Source organism: Corylus avellana, chromosome ca9 (assembly GCF_901000735.1).
Source record: "Corylus avellana chromosome ca9, CavTom2PMs-1.0".
NCBI lineage: Eukaryota > Viridiplantae > Streptophyta > Magnoliopsida > Fagales > Betulaceae > Corylus > Corylus avellana.
In genome coordinates, this window is record NC_081549.1 from 17,488,412 (window position 1) to 17,495,475 (window position 7,064).

The following is a 7,064-nucleotide window of genomic DNA, read 5'->3' on the forward strand; positions in this document are numbered from 1 at the left end:
GGTGTTGAGTCAGTTTATGGACAAACCATGCACATCCCATTTAGATGCAGCACACAGAGTGTTATAATACATCAAGCAGTCTCCAGGACAAGGAATTCTCATATCAGCCACAAGCAACATTCAATTACACGCATTTTGTGATACAGATTAGGCATGATGCAGAGACACTCGACGATCAGTCACTGGATATTGTATATTCCTTGGAAGCTCACCAATATCTTGCAAAATGAAAAAGCAAACAACAATATCCGGTTCTTCAACTAAAGTAGAATACAAAGTTATGGCCTCAACCTATTATGAAATTACTTGGTTGAATCAACTGTTGGCGGACCTCCATATCTCACATTCATAACTAGTAAAATTGTATTGTGACAACAAGGCAGCCATCCACATCGCCTCGAATCCCGTCTATCATGAGAGAACAAAGCATATAGAGATTGATTGCCACCTCATTCGAGAAAAGCTGCAAGATGGCATAATTCAAACTTTTCACATACCTACCACTCAACAACATGTTGATCTATTTACTAAGGCACTAGGTTCAACACAATTCCATTACCTACTTGACAAGTTGGGTGTCATGAATATCCACTCCAACTGGAGGGGGAGTGTTGAGGAAATAAATCTGTGCAATGGTCATAAAACAATTAAGAAAGGCAAATCTCCAACCAGCAATGTTAACATTCCTTCTACATAAATAATTTCTATGTATAGAAGATCTTAACATTAATTTGCAACGGCTATGTAAACCATTTTTTTATGTATAAATACCCATCATGTAAATCGATTGACATCAAGTAATACATACAAAATTTCTTCTCAGTTTAGTTTTTATCATCTTCCTTGCAACACTTCGTTACCCTTTTGGTCCACTGTACAATATCGTCGCCTTCGCAGAAATCACCCACTAGATGGCGGCCCGTGAGAAGCTCTAGGAGGACAACTCCAAAGCTATACACATTACTTTTCTCATCAACCTTCAAAGTATATGTATATTCTGAAATATGTGATGACCACGATATTAATATACAACACATGCAAAGTATATGCATTTTTTTGGTAAGTGCATTCCTTCTCGATGCCAGCGCCGAACACAAAGTATATGCATATTCTAGGAGAGACAATTATCACACTTTTAGAGAATCAATGAGTAAAGAAAACAAATTAGGGTTAAGACAAAAAGAGATTCAGCATGTTTAAAGTGAATACAAAGAGGCCAAGAGAGAAAAGGGCAAGTGGGGAGCCTTCCACATTAGTCCAAACCCAGTTTGCTTACACTAACAATACAAAAACAGTGGTGGTGGTGGTGTGGGCAGGGGCGTGTAAATTGATGGAAACCTAAGCCTACTTGGTTAAAGGGCTGTACGTTTGGGTGAAATATTATAACTTTTTTTTGGTATGATAGACCACAAAACTCCACTCAGGATGGGAGAACACAAATTCACAAATATTGCTCTAAGCACTTCGTACCATGCATTGGAGTTTCCACCCTCGATAGCTGCTGGTGGTAGATAACCATCTAACTTTGAGGCAATTTGTTAAAATGAAAAGTTTAGACTCATTGAGCAAACTCAGAGCTTTACAAAGAATGCCATTATAAGTGATTACATTGAATTCCAAGCAATTATGATGAGGCCCAGAGAAAGGTGGAAAAAGGGAAAAAAGAAAAGTTAAGTGTTATTTCACACTTTTTTTTTTTTGTTTGTTTTGAGAATATTATTTCACACATTTTATGCATTCTAATACAAATATCTTTCATAAATATGATATTTAATTGCCATATTTGTTAATTCTATTTTTAAATTAATAATCTGAATGAGAAGTGTACACAAAATATATGGATATAAAAATAAGATTTTCCTTAAAAACTAATATATTTAAGGTCATCTCTCCCTAACTGAATTTAAATTTGGTGTTTGCATTTTTGACACATATGTTAGTCGTGTAGGTGCCTGTCCTTACAATTATTGATGTAATTTTCTAATGATGTTGAAATTTAGTGACCCGTGTTGGGCCACTACCCTATGATGGACCATGCAAGGACAATCAAACAAGGGAATCAAGATCCCTTGTTATTAGGTTGTTTGAATAACAAAGAAATTCAAGTAGACAGGAGAAAGAGTTGTGGACCACCTACTTCGGATAGTCTAAGATGAGGGATGAGGGACTTACCCTCTACTCGAAGTAGGTGGATCCTGCAACACCCCTCTCTTAAATGGTTTGAATTTTTGTATTATTTGGACAGCCTAATAAGAGGGAATTTCAATCCACAACAAGGCCACAAATTTTGGTTGTTTGACAATTCACAAATTACTAATTTTACTAACAAAGTAACTACCAACCAGCCATCCTAACTCAATATAACACTACATAAAAATAGAGACGTTTATATACAGCTAGAATAGAGCAAAAAGTGGCACATACTAGGTGCGATGTAGCCGTAGGATCTTGCAATTGCTGGCATGCACTCCAATTTGCAGTTGTTGATCAAGAACTTGGAGAGCCCAAAATCGGCAAGTTGTGCTTCGAATCTGAAGTCTAACAAAATGTTGTTGGACTTGATGTCCCGGTGAATGATCATTGGCAAACAATCATGGTGAAGGTAGCATCGGCCTCTGGCTACTTTAATGGCAACTTTGTACCTCAATTTCCAATCCAAGACTACATATTTTTTGCTGTGCAGTGCCTCACTTAAGTTCCCATTTCTCATGTACTCATAAACAAGGAGATTTGTCTCCTTGTTTGAACAAAATGCTAGGAGTTTCACAATATTCCGATGCCTAATTTTGCCAAGTGTTTGAATTTCAGCTTGAAAGCCATGGTCATGGCTGTCTGAGCCAAAACCAAGAAGCTTTTTGACTGCAATTTCAACCCCATCCGGCATTTTGCCATAGTAGACAATCCCAGCTCCCCCTCTTCCAATCACATTGTCATCTTTCACACATTTGAGGATGTGAGAGACCTTGAATTTGAGCTTTTGGAATGTGGTTATTTTCCATGAATCCAGACGCTTTCTTTTCAATAACTCAGTCATGATTATGGCAGCAGCAATAACAAACACTAAAAAGGCTATCAAAATGTTAACAATGATGATTAACTTGAAATGTGCAGGGTCACTTTTGTATCCTCATTTGCCTGGGGTGAAATCGCAAGGATTGTTAAGTAGAGCACTACAAAGATTAGGATTACCTGTAAAGTAGGAGGCCTTAAACCAATAGAATTGGCCGAATTTCGGTAGCTTACCAGAGAGATTATTGAAGGAAAAATCAGCAATTATGAGGTTTTGTATGGTGCCAATTGATGTGGGTATTGTTTGGTTCAAGTGGTTTCTAGAAAAATTTAAATAAGTTTATAACTGGATGTTGGAAATTTCTAGTGGGATTGAGCTAGAGAGGTTGTTATGGCTCAGGTCAAGATATGTCAAATGGTAAAAATTTCCAATCTCGGGTGGGAATGAATCGGAGAGTGAATTTTGACTCAAATCAAGCCTTACTATTTTAAGGTGTTCTCCTATAGAAGATGGGATTGGACCCGAGAATTGGTTTCCACCAAGCAAAAGGAATTTGATAAAAGAGAAATTTGAAAATGAAGGAGGTAAAGGACCGAACAAGAGATTGTTTGATAAGTCAAGTTGGGCTAACTTTACTGGCTCTAATGAACTATTGGCATTCTCTGGCAAGGTTCCTGATAGGTAGTTGTTCTGCAATTCTAGTACATTTAACTTAAGCAAGTATAGGAATCCATTTGGGATGCTACCATTCAAGTAGTTGTCCCTCAAACTCACTCTGGTGAGACTTGAACATGTCCCTAGTCCTTCAGCAATCGGCCCAGAGAGGAAGTTTTTAAAGAGATTCAGTTTTCTGAGTTTATTTGAAAAACACAAGTTCCGAGGGATTGTACCAATGAGCTTATTTAAGAACAACTCGAGATACTGAATTTTTTCGTTATGTCCCATACTCTAAGGAATCATGCCACTGAAGTTGTTCCAAGATAGCTGAAGAGTTTTCAAATTTGGAAAGTCTGCGAGGCAGTCTGGAATAGACACGTGCAGATTGTTCGAGGACAATTCCAAGTACTTGAGTTGCTTGAGATTGCAGAACTCAAATGAAATCTTACCAGTAAATGCATTGAAGGAAAGTACAAGATGCATCAAGTTTGTCAAGTTGCCTAATTACTTTGGAATTGGGCCACCCAATTTATAGAGGTACAAAGTCATTTGAGCTAGATTCACCAAGTCCCAAATTCCTTTGGGATCCCACCTTCAAAATTGTTAAAATCCTAGCGAATGTTTCTTAGGTTAGTGAGATTGCCCAACTCGTAGGGAATTTTTCCATGCATACCATTTGACACAAGCGAAAGATACTCCAAGCCAACCAGATTTGCATAGATTTCTGGGATTCTACCAAATAAATGATTGTAACCAAGATCCAAGAACTTGAACTTCTTGAAGGTCGTAATCCCAAGTGGAAGGAAGAAAGGCAGTGAACTTGTTCTCAAAGGCACTAAACACTTCCAAGTTGGCAATGCTAGATTAGTTCCAATCCAAGCTACCACTAAAGTAGTTGGATGAGATGTTTAGCCATCGAAGACTGCTCAAATTTGCAATCTCAAGGGTACCTATGAACTGATTACTAGCAAGAGAAATGTCAGTAAGCTGGTCAAGTTTTGAAATTTGAGATGACACATAGCCGCTTATATTCAACCCTGTTCAGTCCACTGAAACAACACGTCTATTGGAGCATTGAATTCCAGCTTAGGAACAAACTGTGCTAGGACTCGAAGAATTCCAAGTATTTAGAATGGAGTCGGAGAATTCAAATCCTTTTTTAAGTGTGACTAAGGCATGAAAATCACTATTTAAACAAGAAGAAAAACAAGAAGTACTAAGAAAAGAGACGAGTGACAAAATAATGAAAGGCACTATATTAGCAAGTGGAATCCAACATCTTTTTCTTTGTTTGAAAGGGAGTCATTTAAATGGCGTGGCCATGGCAAAACGCTATTGGCGGCAATAAATACCTCAAGCAGCCCCTTTCTCTAAAACCTAAAAAAAAAGCTGTGCCCTCGATTATTATGGAGTCCACCGAGATTGAAGAGTCACAAACCTCAATAGGTTCTTCAATCCTACTAAGTCCAAACCCATATGTATCCCGCCAAGGAAGTGCGACAACACGAGAAAGAAAGCTGAAACAAAAAAGGAACTGTCTAAATCCAAGTCTAAAGTTGAAGAAATGGATTACTATTTGTGAAAGCACCGATCTCCACAACCACAACAAAAATATAACATATGACCCAAAGGAGACTATAACCCACAAAACCCAATAGAAAATACAAGGAAATAACATAATAAAAAAGAAAAGCAAAAACAAGAAATGCGAACAGAAAAAGCGAGAAAACATGGGGAAAAGCAACAGAAAAAGCCAATAATCAATAGCGTCGGCGGAGGAGAAGGTGGAGAAACGACAAGAGAAGCCCGCTGGATCGGCATGTGAACTGCTAAAGGCGGAATGAAAGGTGGCGGCGAGGACCTGGGAGGACGGTGGACTGGCATGTGGAGACCTGAATCAATCGGAGGAAGGTAGATAGAGCGTTAAAGAAAACCCATCCATGAACCTTTGTAGATCTGGGTTGTTGAGGGGCGGACAACGAATGAAGAGTGGAGTGAGTTGGACGAGGAAGGAGGCGAGCGTCATGGGCAATGGAGTGGTGGTCGGCGGTAGGTGGAGAATAAATACTATGTAAGAAGGTGAAAAAGAGACGAAAAAGCCATTGAAAAATGCAAGTCAAAGAGAAAAAAGAGGGAGAGGGGAAGGACGGCCCTCCTCCTCAAACAGCCACACCACCTTTAGATTTAGTACAACTCAGCTAAAAGTTGTTTCATTAAGAAAATTGGGCCACCCAATTTACAGAGGTACAAAGTCATTTGAGCTAGATTCACCAAGTTCCCAAATTCCTTTGGGATCCCACCTTCAAAATTGTTAAAATCCAGGTGAATGTCTCTTAGGTTAGTGAGATTGCCCAACTCGTAGGAAATTTTTCCATGCAGACCATTTGACACAAGCAAAAGATACTCCAAGCCAACCAGATTTGCATAGATTTCTGGGATTCTACCAAAGAAATGATTGTAACCAAGATCCAAGAACCTAAGCTTCTTCAAGGTCGTAATCCTAAGTGGAAGGAAGAAAGGCAGTGAACTTGTTCTCAAAGGCACTAAACACTTCCAAGTTGGCAATGCTAGAGTAGTTCCAATCCAAGCTACCACTAAAATAGTTGGATGAGATGTTTAGCCATCGAAGACTGCTCAACTTTGCAATCTCAAAGGTACCTATGAACTGATTACTAGCAAGAGAAATGTCAGTAAGCTGGTCAAGTTTTGAAATTTGAGGTGACACACAGCCGCTCAGATTCAACTCTGTTAAGTCCACTGAAACAACACATCTATTGGAGCATTGAATTCCAGCCCAGGAACAAACTGTGCTAGGACTCGAAGAATTCCAAGTATTTAGAATGGAGTCAGAAAATTCAAATCTTTTTTTAAGTGTGACTAAGGCATGAAAATCACTATCTAAAGAAGAAGAAAAACAAGAAGTACTAAGAAGAGAGACAAGTGACAAAACAATGAAAGGCACCATATTAGCAAGTGGAATCAAACATCTTTTTCTTTGTTTGAAAGGAAGTCATTTAAATGGCCTGGCCATGGCAAAACGCTATTGGCGGCAATAAATACCTCAAGCAGCCCCTTTCTCTGAAACCTAAAAAAATGTTGTGCCCTCGATTGTTATGGAGTCCACCGAGATTGAAGAGTCACAAACCTCAATAAGTTCTTCAATCCTACTTAGTCCAAACCCATATGTATCCTGCCAAGGAAGTGCGACAACATGAGAAAGAAAGCTGAAACAAAAAAGGAACTGTCAAAATCCAAGTCTAAAGTTGAAGAAATGGATTACTATTTGTGAAAGCACTGATCTCCATAACCACAACAAAAATATAACATATGACCAAAGGGAGACTATAACCCACAAAACCCAATAGAAAATACAAGGAAATAACGTAATAAAACAAAA

The 7,064-nt window shown here is 38.6% G+C and overlaps 1 pseudogene; it reads right to left on the reverse strand.

Annotated features, from left to right (window-relative positions):
• Positions 1 to 559: 559 nt before the first annotated feature.
• LOC132162392 (leucine-rich repeat receptor-like serine/threonine-protein kinase BAM1) lies at positions 560 to 6,632 on the reverse strand (annotated as a pseudogene).
• Positions 6,633 to 7,064: the final 432 nt, after the last annotated feature.